Source organism: Lagopus leucura, unplaced genomic scaffold (genome assembly GCF_019238085.1).
Source record: "Lagopus leucura isolate 7727_CA_CO unplaced genomic scaffold, USGS_WTPT01 Super-Scaffold_100159, whole genome shotgun sequence".
Lineage (NCBI taxonomy): Eukaryota > Metazoa > Chordata > Aves > Galliformes > Phasianidae > Lagopus > Lagopus leucura.
The window spans coordinates 13,365,253-13,378,193 of record NW_024962335.1 but is presented as its reverse complement, the minus strand read 5'-3'; the positions used below and the strand labels follow the sequence as shown (position 1 = coordinate 13,378,193).

General features: G+C 46.3%; 1 protein-coding gene across 1 annotated transcript in view; it reads left to right on the top strand.

Annotated features, from left to right (window-relative positions):
* Positions 1 to 10,619, top strand: part of CYTH4 (cytohesin 4) — a 40,541-nt gene extending 29,922 nt beyond the window's left edge. The window contains exons 14-15 of the transcript XR_006182126.1: positions 8,989 to 9,023; positions 10,506 to 10,619. The gene's annotated coding sequence lies outside the window, so the exon portion shown is untranslated. The remainder of the gene's footprint in view (positions 1 to 8,988; positions 9,024 to 10,505) is intronic.
* Positions 10,620 to 12,941: the final 2,322 nt, after the last annotated feature.

Genomic DNA, 12,941 nt, shown 5'->3' with positions numbered 1-12,941 from the left:
AAGGCTCTTCCAAGGCCCTCAGGGGGACAAGAGCCAGACTTCATACCCTCTGGAATCGGTCATTTTAATGGAAAGAAGCACAGCCTTGCCATATCTAAGATGGTTTGAATGAAGCAGTCAGATCTGTGGGGGGCAGCAGGAGCTTCCATCCTGCCTCCCATCCCTTCTTGCCTGGAGGTGGGGGCTGGAGGAAGCCCAGGCAGATCAGGGTCCACACTTGACCAGGATGTCTTGAACTGTCACTGCTGTCACATATGCAGTGGCTCTGCTCTAAAGTGCCTGTGACAGGGGTGTGCAGCAGTCTTATCTCATTGTGCCATTTCAAATGCTGCTGCCTCCCTGAGATGAAGATGAATGTGACCTGTCCTGGGTTATCATATTCCTATGTGTAAGCCTGTGTACGGTCATCAGTTTGCACCTGGAGGTTGATGCTGGTGGCATCTAACTGTGACAAGGCTGTGTGTATTGACCTGAAGGGGATTACAGGGAGCAAGGAGGAGACTCACTGATGAATAGTGACAAGAACATGTCTTTCATATCACATCACAGAATGGCTTGGGTTGGAAAGGACCTCAAAGCCCACCCAGTTCCAATCCACTGCCATGGGCAGGGCTGCTACCCACCAGTTCAGGCTGCCCAGGGCCCCATCCTACCTGGCCTTGAACCTCCAGGGATGGGGCACCCACAGCTCTCTGGGCAGCCTGTGCCAGTGCCTCATCGCCCTCTGAGTTGAAAATTTCTTCCTAACCTAAACCTCCCTTCTTTTAGTTCAAATCCATTCCCTTTCATCCTATCATTATCAGACCATGTAAAAAGTCATTCCCCCTCCTGTACTCAAGTACTGGAAGGCTGAATGAGGTCTCCCCAGAGCCCTCTCTTCTCCAGAATGAACAAGTCCAAATTCCTCAGCCTTTCCTCATAGGAGAGGTGCTCCAGTCCTCTGACCCTCTTCACGGCCCTCTTCTGGACCCTCTCCACATTACTCCTGTGCTGAGGGCTCAGGCCTGGATGCAGTATCCAGATGTGGCCTCATAAGGGCAGAGCAGAGGGGTACAATCCCCTCTCTCTCCCTGCTTACCACCCCTCTTTTGATCCAGCCCAGGATACTGTTGGCATTCTGGGCTGCAATAACACACAGCTCTGGAGCTGAGATGACACAAATATCTAGACCAAGTAATATATCACATCTGGGCAGAAGTGCAGGGAGTGGAGCATATGCCCTGCTAGTACAGCACATCTTCACTCCTTATCTTGCTGGAAAAATTGGGTTAGAGGTCCCCTTCTGGTTGTGTCCAAACACAGTTGTGTTCTGTATGCTCACAGTCACACATACTCAAGCGTATCTGTGCATGCACATGTAACATGGCCAGAACTTAGGAAAGGATTATGGTGCTAAGGGACGTTGCAAGGTGAGACTTTTAACAGTTCCTTTTTTCTTTTGAGGTACTAGGCTCACCCTAATGCACCTCTGTGGAAGAGATGTTTTCTTCTGCTCCTTTAACCGTGGTGAGTGGAAGCAAGGTTCCTGGGGATGGCTAAAGAGGTGGTGATTTGTGCAATTAATGTCTAATCAGTTCTATGAATATTTATTGCTCATCAGCAAGCTCCTGAATGACAGCAAAGCCCCATCTGACCAGAATCACATTCACAGCTAAACCAGAGACTCCTGTGGGCTGCACAGATATGAAAGTGTATAACCATGCCATTGCTCATGGGAGACATAGAAACTGCTAGAAAATTCTACTCCAATCTTTTTTGGAGGAGAAAAAAATTGACTTTTAAAAATCAACTGGCTGGGGAGAGACGCCTTGAAATACTCTGATATATTAACAAACTTAACCCATGACTGAATTTGAGCTTGTTCTTTGTGTGTGTGCGTGCGTGCTAATTTATTTTCCATTGCAACGTGGGAGAGAAAATAAAAGGGAGAGAAATATCAATTCCTGCACCTGTGTGAAAAGTCACCTAACAGACAGGAGCTTCTTGGAGCTTGTCATTGACCCTCCCCCAACATGGCATGAAGTCTACAGAAAGATACTGTTTTGCTTCCTCAAGAAATACCGCGTTCAAAGACTTTCTGCCATCATCAGAGTTCTGATGCTTACCCAGCAGTTGGGCTTGATGATCCTTAAGGTCCTTTCCAGCTTGAGTTATTCTATGATTCTGTGATATCTGTGCTCCTTTCCAGAATTTCCTTTTCTCTCCTTGCCCTGATTCTTCCATCTCATTCTTTTCTCCGTCTCTTCCTTCCTATGGTGTCTCCTTCAGCTTGATCCTCTCCATAAGGGTTCCATTACCATCCCATCTCCAGCAAATCCCATGGAGGTGATGCAGTCACCATCCCTGGAGGTGTTCCAGAGCTGTGTGGATGTGGCACTGAGGGACGTAGTCAGTGGGCATGGTGGGGATGGGCTGACGGTTTGACCAGGTGATCATAGAGGTCTTTTCCAGCCTTAATGACTCTGTGATTGATTGACTGTAAATCTGCCTCTTCCCTCTTTTCCCTACCAGCAATGCTGCTTTTCCATCTCTTCCTGCACCTCAGCCAAGCTGTGCCTTGGGAACTCCAAGTCTGCCCTGGCAGAGCTCTAGGGAAACCCCCCTATTACCGATGCAAAGACTTTCTAAAACCAGAGCCAAACTCCTCAGCTCACCTGCAGCTTGGGTTTGTGCTGAAGGCTCTGCCAAAAGCCTGTTATTACCTAAATGAAAAAGATACATGGCCCTCCTGGAGAAGGAAGAGACACAGATAACAGTGATTTGTCTGTTGCCTGCTGCCTTATGGCTGAGAAAAAAGCCCCATATTCCAGCAGGGCTTCCAGGACCAGCTCTTGGTGGAGAGAGAGAACAGCGAGGGCTACTTTTGCACTTTCTGCATGGATAAGAGTCCATTATTTCAGCAGAGGGGTGAGAGAAGAGCCTCTAAATTTGCACCACAGCTATCCCCTTCCTCATCCCCCTTCCTCATCCGGTTGTGCTTCAGCCTATACAAGACTGGAATATACAAAATGGGAGCCAGTAATAGACTCAGAATAAACAGCAAGGTATCAGAAGAGGGCAGAAGAGAGGGCTGGCAAGCCCAAAGCCATTATCATAGTGTGAAAGGGCTCTGTTCTGCAAGTGTCTGGCAATTGTTTTCCTTGCTGCAGCCACTTGCTTCAGAGCTGTGATTTCAATACCCAGGACTTAATGTGCTGCTTGGCCTCCTCTCCACAGGGCATTCAACAGGGAACCATGCTTTGCACACAGAGATGCGAGAAGGACCTCAGGAGAGGCAATGGGAAGGGATGGAGGAGCTGGCAGTTCAGGTCCATGAAACCTCAGAAATTCCCAGAAATTCCAGCTGATCCTACACCCCTGTCATACACAGATTCACCTCACAATGGCTGATGTCCATGCAGCAACATCTTTACTCTGCTGCAGTGAAAACTGATGTAATGGTGGGTAACACTGGTGTGCACGCACATGTTTCTTTTCCAGTACAGTACCTTCTTCTGCCCATTCACCATTTCACCACATCCCTGTGCCAAGCTAGACCTAAATACCCCCAACTTACCCAAATGTAAAACCGTATCTAAAAAAACACTGTTTTATTTGAATATCCAGGGGACCTTTGTTTGGTTATATTTTGAGGTTATTTTCTCTCTCTGGAGAAGAGAAAGTACCTCACTTCTCTCTTTCCTTTCTTGTATTTGATATGAGAATTGAAATTGTCATTTGATTCCCCCAGCTCCAGGTGCTGAGGCTTTAAGGAAGATGTTAAATATCATGATGTTTAGGACAAAGCAGTGAGATTTGCATCATTTCCATGCAGTTCTTTCATCAGATAACTCAACTCCCGCTGTAAAGTGTGTTCTTAGATTCCTTTCTTCTCCCAAATGCTTACCCTCCTCTGTTCCCCAGCATCTGATCAAAACACCCCTGTACCACCTGCAGCTCTGCTCAGTCCTTTGTAATCACACACAGAAGAATCCTTTTATTCTTTAGTTTTTCTAACTTTTATTTTAGAAAATACCCATGTTTGACGTATGGCTCCATAGGGTAAGGTACAACATTCCTTCCCAGCTTTGCCACAGACTTCTCCATGATTCCCTGCTTTGTTACAGACTCACCTGTGGTAGCTCCTCATCTCCATTTCCCAAATTCAGCAGTACACCCTCTTTTCTTCAGAAAATCAAAAACTCAGAATGTGTCAGAAATTGTTCGGCATGCTGCAAGATGATCCTTAAAATCATCCATTCTGTTGGGGTAAACCTTAGCAAACCCATGGGGCTTTGCAGTGGGAGAGGAAGAAGAGGGAAACTGTCCTGCAGTCAGGTTTGGAGCTGTTGCATAATTCCACCCTCCCTCCCTCCCTCCCTCCCTCCCTCCGAGAGCTGCTCCTGTGAGCTGAGGATTGCTAAGAAATTGAAAACCTGTTGGTGTGAATTTCAGAGATGCCTGGCAGGGGCAGCTGGAGCAATGAAGGGTTCAGTGTATTAAACTTGCCGTAGTAAAGCCATAATAGGATTTTGCATGCTGCTGCGATCAGAATGCACAAACCAGCTCAGCATCCTGCTTCATCAGACATGCTTCCAGTACACCCTTCCTGCTCTATAACTCCCTTCCTACCTGTAGTGCTTGTCCCAGTCCTAAGTCTTTGAAAGAATGCCATCTGCACAGGATGAAGGGGGGTAGGGGGAGGTGGGGGGGCTTTCCTCTTTCTACTCTATTCCTTTTAGGAACATGACAAGCAGCATATATAGGTGGGGATATGTTAGTGGTGAAGGGGAAAGGGCAGAAATGCTCCCTAAGAAAAAAAAGGAGCAAGAAAGTGAGTTTCTAAGGAGCTGGATCAGAAAAATATGGATAAGAAGGCTTGGGAAGAAGCAACCCAAGTGACAAGTGGAACATGATGGAAAGTAGTGAAGGAAAACCAGAAGGAGGGATGCTCCAGGGAAAGATTTAGGAATGATCTGGGGGAGGGAAAACAGAAGAAGGAGGATGTGGATCACTGAGTCCAACTGTCAGCCCATCCCCACCATGTCCACTAGCTATGTCCCTCAGAGCCACATCCACACGGTTCTGGAACAGGTCATTATAGAGAGTGATGAGGTCTCCCCTGAGCTTCTCTTCTCCAGACTGAACAATTTCAGTTCCCTCAGCTGCTTGCCTTAAGACTTGTGCTGCAGACCCTTCACAGGTTTGCTGTCCTTCTCTGGACACATTCAAGGGCTTCAATTACTTTTTTATAGTGAAGGTCCAAAATAGTGGCAACAGAGCTGTGAAAAGGCAAGCACTGGGTCAGAGATGGGTTTGCATTCTGTGGTCAGGACAGCCATGGAACTGCCCACATCCCAGAGAGGAGTGTGCAACCAGTCTGCTCCTAGGAGGGATGTGAAGGGCAGCAACCTCCCCCTTTTCCGCTACGAAGAAGGTGTAAAAGAACCCCCATCCCCAAGACACTCCCTGTCAGGCTGGGCTGCAGACTCCTTCTTAATCATGAGCACAATTACAATTTGAATCACTGTCTGGAGAACCTCCTATCTATGTGTACTTTCCTTTCTATTTCACCTTTTCATTTCAAACCCTCTCAAGGTTTGGCTACTCCTTACCTCCTTCCCGAGTTCTTCAGTGGGATTTTACCCTTACAGTACATGAAAGTAGCTTATAAGCAGGACAGGGACTAAGTTTTTACATGTCTGATAATGATAGGACAAGGGGAAATGGCTAAAAGAGGGGAGGGAGATTTAGGTTTAGATGTTAGGAGGATATTCTTTACTCAGAGGGTGTTGAGGTGCTGGCACAGGCTGCCCAGAGAAGCTGTGGATGCCCCATCCCTGGAGGTGCTCAAGGCCAGGTTGGATGGAGCCTTGGGCAGCCTGAGCTGGTGAGTGGCAGCTCTGCCCAGGGCAGAGGCTGGGGCTTGGTGGGCTCTGAGGTCCCCACCAACCCAAGCCATTATGTGTTTCTGTGATTCTATGAATATGGTTGACTGTCTCCCAGTCCCTTCCCCTCACCACCACGAGGAAGAAGGCAGGAAGAGTAAGGAGGAAATTGGATTAAAGTAAGGCAATATTTGTCAGTTAAGAAGTAATTTGGAGCTTAATTTAGAGTGGTCACCTCTGGCACACTGGGCATTTGCACAAGGAAGGTGAGAGGCATTTCTGTGCTTACTGCTCCTTTCCAGCCCAGAGAAAGCCAGGAAGGTACTTGGAGGTTTGCTGTGAGCTGTGAGTGAGTTTGCAAAGGAAACCACATTGCTTGGGTCACTGACAACTTGTGTGGCCAGAGCCCCAGGGATGGTACTCCCTGGCTGGCTGGGTAACAAGTGCTTCCATTTCGAGTGTTGGTAGTGTGGCACTCAGCCACTTGGCAGAAAGACGGATCAAATCATAACACAGCCAAGAAAAGCCTGGGATGGAGACAGAGTCCAACTCTTTCAGGCCAGGCTGCGGGTGCTTAACAGTAGAAGGAGAAAACTTAGTTGGGTTTTAATTTGGAATTCTGTAGTGCAAGGTCTGGGTATGGATAGATGGCAGTGGATTCCACGGTCACTATGAGAGAGTTAGGTTGCCATAGTTACTCCTCCATTAGACTTCCTTTCCAGCAACCAAACAGACACCATTGCTGTGCCAAATAGACACCACCACAAGTGTAAAGGGAGGGCAGGGCAGACTGAAGATCATGAACAGAAGTTTCAAAAGGCATGTTGCTCCACCTCTCCCTAAAAGCACATTTCTTTCCCATTTTCTTTCTGGTACTCTATATACTGTGGTTTCCCATCTGTCCTGTAAGTAGAGGCAAACCAGTCTCTTCTATTCTATGACTCTTCTTTCCACCAGCTCTTCATTTAGAGTCTGTGTGGCACAGCAGCAAAGTGGTGAGTCAAACCTGACCACAGATGGTCTTCCACCATCAGGATGAGCTAGAAAGTCCAAACCCACAGTGTTTGAGCCAGCAACCAGTCATTTCTGCCACATCTCTACCTCACTCCATAGGACATGGAGAGGTGACTCCATACCCAAGCTTCCCCTTTTCCTTTGAGGAGTGGGCCTATTTCCCTTTTTCCCTCTCAAGGGCAAGGCACCATTCTCTCGTCCTTGAGAGGAAAGCAGGTCTGGGTGATGGCGAATGTCTTCTCACCTAGAAACAGGCATTCTGTTAGCAAAATGCACGGCACGGGATTGTCATGGTGAAGTACAGAATCATGGGAATAAGCTCCCTGACAAGAGGAAGGAGCAGCCCCATACTTAGCATGTACAGACAGGCCCTAATTTCTCCCCTGCTTTGGGCTCTGTGTGCCAGGATGAGATGCATCAGGAGAGGTACCATTTTGCTAAATCTTGAAGCTGACACATTAAATAACCATTAGCATTGCTACCCTGCCAGAGAGCATTAGTGGAGATACAGGGACTGCTTGCTCCGTGATTCCTAGCCCCAGTCCCTCCTGTCCCTTCTTGTCTCCCCAGCCCAGCCTGGTTACTGTTCCCAATACTAACATTATCAATTACCTCAGGTTTTCTCCAACTCCTCCTTCAGAAAACATGTCATTGACATCTTTCACTAGCTCCTTCCCATGGATTTCTGTCTCTTGAGGAAGGTATTTCTCTACACCAAGCACACAAACCCACATTCAGATGCATATCTAGTAAAGGACAAATGGGAAGTCTTACCTTGTTCTGCCTCCTGGAAGCATATATGAAGCAGAGATAGTGAAGGATAAAGTTAGAAACACAGACTCTCGTATTCTTTCTTGGTTGCAGGGGTCAGTGGAATTTGCTGCCAAGATCTGATTTTGTGACAGTGCAAATTTCTTATCAAAGCCATTCCTGCCATCCCTCCACAAGTTTGGGCTACCAAGCAATCCAAAAGCAGGATGGGTGCATCTTCTCTGCAGGGGGTGAATAGAGGTGAGGAATGCAAGTAGGGTTTGCTCTGGATGTCTGAGCTCATGTTAGAATATGGAGCTGATTCACTAGATGTGGGCCAAGCTCTCATGGACTCACTGTGTTTGTTACCAAACCTAAGCGGCCTGAAAGAGCTTATGCTCGGACGGTTAAATTCTCCTCCCCTCTACTAGAGCAGATGGGCCTTATAAATGACCCTCGGCATTCATGCATCAAGCCAGGCATGAACGTCATCCAGAAGATTGTTGATCTGCACAATCCACAGCCATGAGTGAGAGTGGGCTGACAGCTGTGGTGCAGACAATCTGAGAACGATGCTCAGACTGTCCTGACTATGTTCAGGATAGACGTATGGCTCTGTCCATGGGCCTTCAGGAGTTTGGGGGAAAAGGGAAGGGGAGAGAAGGGAAGGGAAGAGATATGCCCCAACTCTCCAAACAAGCGAAAATGTCTGTTCAGAAATGATTTTAAGTGACTCAAGCAAAGAAAAGGAGTGATTTGGGGAGCGGAGCAGGTTTTTTTTCTTTCTCCTGGGGTGATGATGTCAAATATCAGTGACAGAAGGAAAATTATGTCTGGATTTTATCTTGGTGGTTGTGAGCATCAGTGTAGGTGTATAAACAAGAAATTGCAAAGGCTGGGAGCTGAGATGCTGCAGACCTGTGTGCCTTCACCCACAGCATTTTTGATCCATCTATCTCCTAGTTCTCATATCAGAATTCATCTTCTTTTTCCCTATCAATTGCAGTGCTTTGGAGAAAAGAAAAATGTTTGGGTATGCAGAAGGAGAGTGTCTGCTCCCGTAATGGGATCTGCTTCAGGACCTTTTTCGAGGCAGTGGGGAATAATAAGAAAGGGAGGCAGTGATGCAACCCGAGTCTGGTCTGTCACACTAATTGGTGAGGGCATTTGAGAATGAGGGAGTGTTTATTCCCATGGGGTTTGATAGCAGAAGGAGGATTTGGTGGGAGTACAATATTGTGTACTTATACATGACTGTGTTTCTAACACATAAATACCCACCTATTTGCAGTAAATCAAGTATGGACGTGTTTCTGATTACCTAGAAATACTGACAGATTTCTCTACTTTTTTACAGTCTCAGTTTCAGGGGATATTATCCTCACTGGACAGGTAAGAGTGGCAAATATATACTTATTACGGCTGGAAAGAGGTGCATGTTAATTGTTAGGGAGCTTTTTGCTCCATGAACAAGGATGATTCAGGAGCTGAAGATGACTCAAGCATGGGCAGAGCAGCAACCTCACAGACTGGGGTACAATACAGTATCACACAAGCTGGGCTCATGACAGCAGTAAGACCCATTAGCAATCTCAGTTAAATAAAGGTGGTGAATCAGCTCTAGGATCCACACGGGTATGCTTGAGAAACCCCTATCTGAAAGATGCTTCAAAGATTGTTCAAGAGTCCAGAGATATGCTAGAAATCAGAGGAAAAAAACTGCTTGAGTTATTTAGAAGGTGGGGAGACACTTCCTGCTGGATCCAATAGCAATAGGATATAGTAAGGAAAGTGTTACTTGAAGTGGCATAAAAGGAAAAATAAGTTTTCTCCCTGCAAAGTGATATTATCACATTGTACCTTATGCTGAGCAAAGGTAAAAGAAGGAAGCTGAAAGGAAGGACAGAAATCAACAAGTGTTAATGAAAAAAGTACGCCAAGAGCAATGAAAACAGCACTGCTGCGGAAAAGGGAAGAATTGACCGAAAGCTTGAATTATAAACATCAGGATTCATTACAGTACATAAACAGAAAAAGCCCTTTAGGAAGGTGTTACTGTGTAAGTACATATCCAGAGGAAGTGTAAGAAAAGTCATTATCTCACAAAGACATCCCAATTGCGCACACACAGCGCTTTGATAGGCCCATTACAGAACCAATTCAATGGCACATCCAGCTTCTCTCCCGCGATCAAAAATACAGTGACTTTAGAAAATGGGCTGAGAAAAAGAACACCTACTGTGAGCAAGACCACAGAAGTGCTCTCAGCGCAGGTCTCTTGGCTGCCCTTGCTTCTCTTTGGATGCTCGATGTCAGCCCCGCAACAACACCTCTTGCCCGTGTCTCTTCTGAAACCTTAGCACTATTTCTTATTTCTGGTTCGGTTTTGAGATCGGAGTTTTGCCTGTGGGGTGAGAGATGTCTGGTTATAAAAATGTGAAGAGTGCAAGCAGATGACACAAGGATGGGGTAGGCGGGAAGTGCTGTGCTGTCAAATTCCTGCAATTACACTGGATGAGTTCAGGTGGTTCACAATGAAGTCACGAGAAAATAATGCAAGGTGGGATCTAGGCCTTTATCTGAGAAAAAACAGCAATACGCACCAGCCTGCAGGATCTTTTCGGTGAGCATGCCAGGGAAATCATGTTCCAAGGCTGATCTCCAGATCCAAACATATCAAATTTCTAATTGCCAGATTTCTATTTACTCATCTAAATGCCCATTGACTGTAAGGGGCTTCAAGCGTGAACGTTGGAGTCGCTGTTTTTATTTCCCCTCACTGTGTTTTATTAACACACAGACAAACAATGAATGAATGAATTATTCAGCACCAAATTAATCTCCAGTTTAGCAACATATTCCTTTTATCATCAGGGAGGATTAGACAGTCTGCACTTCCATGCTGACCAGCAAGCTCCAGCTACTGCTACTCCTGGCAACTCATGGCTGATTTGCCTTGGATTTGAAGCAACTGTTGTCAAGAACTTAAACGTCAAGAGGTGAATGGCAGGCCTCCTTAAGGTATCTGCCTTTTTCCCAGCCATCCTGTCTCTTCCTGCTTCTTTAAACCCAACCAAGGGATGAATATTATTTTCTAATGACTGAAAGAAGACAGATAAGAGGCAGGTCTTCAGATTAAGAATCCAAGACTTGATTGCAGCCCTTATCATACTTCTTTTCCATTTTTTCCCTCTTCTTCCCACCAGAAAATAAATTGCTTCAATAAATTATGTCTTTAATCTGCATAGGGGACCAGCAGCCTGGGCTCTCATTTTAATGCGTTCTATATCAAGATAATCAACATTTTCTTTTCACTGTGTGGAGCAAACTAATAGATTTTAAACAATTCTATTATTTGATGACTTCTCCTGTTATTAATACAAATTGTCTCTACTCGCTTTCAATTAGAGCATTTTTATTTTCTAATAAATCCCCAACAGGTTCTCTCAAACACCTCCTAGACATGGGGAGATTACACACCTTCCATTAAACAGAGTACATATCACACGCAGTGCTTTACCTCCCTCCGTTTCTCATGACTTTCCTTCTACTGGGTTCTTCCTCTTTCACTTCTCCTTCCTCTCTCTTTCTCAGCAGAACCCACTTATTTTCTTCCCCCGCTGCTTTCTCCTAAATCTATTTTTATGTGGCTATCTCAGGTGGTGAAGTCAATAAGACTCCCCATTAACAGTATTGATTTGTGCAGTCTCCTATTATTCTGCCTGCATTCCCAAGAGTGACACAGCTCACATCTAGTGCAAATGCTCTATCCAGGGCCCCCTTTTGCTGTCCTGACACATGGAAACGAAAAACTCTGCTAACCTTCTAGCGAGAGTGTACTATCACATGCACTGTTTGCAACACAGGCTGCTCAGGGGAAGGTCAGGTTGGGTATCAGGAAGAGGTTCTTCACCAGAGATTGTCAGGCATGAAATGGGCTCCCCAAGGCAGTGTTTACAGCATCGGGCCTACTGGAGTTCAAGGGACATCTGGACAATGTCCTCAAACATATGGTCTGATTTTTGGGTTGTCCTGTGTGGATCCACAAGCTGGACTCAATGGTCCTTATGGGTCCCTTCCAACTCGGAGCATCCGGTGATTCTGAGTTTGTGATGCAACTGTCCAAAGGCATCCCCACCTGAAAGCAGAACTTATGTGGTCATTCATAGCTGGGGACTTCTAGGACAGCTGTAAAAAGGAGTGGTAGGATTTCCTGCTGCAGTTCTTAGCCTGACTGCTTTTGATCAAGCCCAATTGCACGTTGTCCTGCATGGCCAACAATTGCATCTTGTCCTCTTGGCCAAACACCTTGGCTCTTAAAGTTTTCACTCACCTTCTTGGGTCTCTGGTCATCACAATCACTGAAATGAATGGTTGCCCAGAGTTGACTACTGATTTGTCACTAAACACTACATATATTTCTTTGGGTTTTTGTTTGTTTGTTCGTTTGTTTTTTCTCCAGCAGCACTAAGGGAGCCCCATTCAAATGAAGCAGGGAGAAACTGAGTGTATGCAATCATACTCCATCAATGAGCTTAGGACTCTGAGAGTGGTGGATGGAGAGGTAGCATTGCTGCTTTTATTTTAAAGCTGAATGAAAGTGGTGCAATACTCTCCACAAGCCTACGGCAAAGCTAATGTCTGAAATCCCAGAGGGCTGTCGTGGCATCTAGGAGCAGACTAGGGTCCCCTTCTCAAATCTCAGTCCTATCCATTATTTAATGCTATCACAACACTGCTCAGCTTTCAAGAGGCACCATTAAATCTGATCCGGCAGCTAAGCAGTGCTGCATGTGGGTGAGGAGCACCATGCGTGCCCAGCACACCGGCAACTCTCCCTCAGTGCAGTACCTGGGTGCTCTTAGCTGTGCTAGGTAGGACAGGGGAAGCTGACAGCTGCTGTGGCAATCTGTCTTGCCTTGCAAGGAGCAGGACAGGAGGAAATCAGGACAGGAAAGGTGTGGGAATAGATCACAGCCTGGTTTGGGGAAATCATAAAATAACAGAACCATTAAGGCTGGAAAAGACCCCTAAGATCACCAAGCTCCAGCCCATCCCCACCATGCCCACTGACCATGTCTGCCAGTGCCACATCCACACGGCTCTTCAGCATCTCCAGGGACGGTGACTGCACCACCTCCCTGGGCAGCCTGTGCCACTGCAGCACTGCTCTTTCTGAGAAGATTTTCCTAACATTCACCCTGAAGATAAATATGCAGAGATCATTAGCCTTCACCATCCTTCACCATTACAGCACAGTTAAAGCTGTAGAGGCTGCACAGCTGAATACGAAGAGGATGAAAGTGCTTT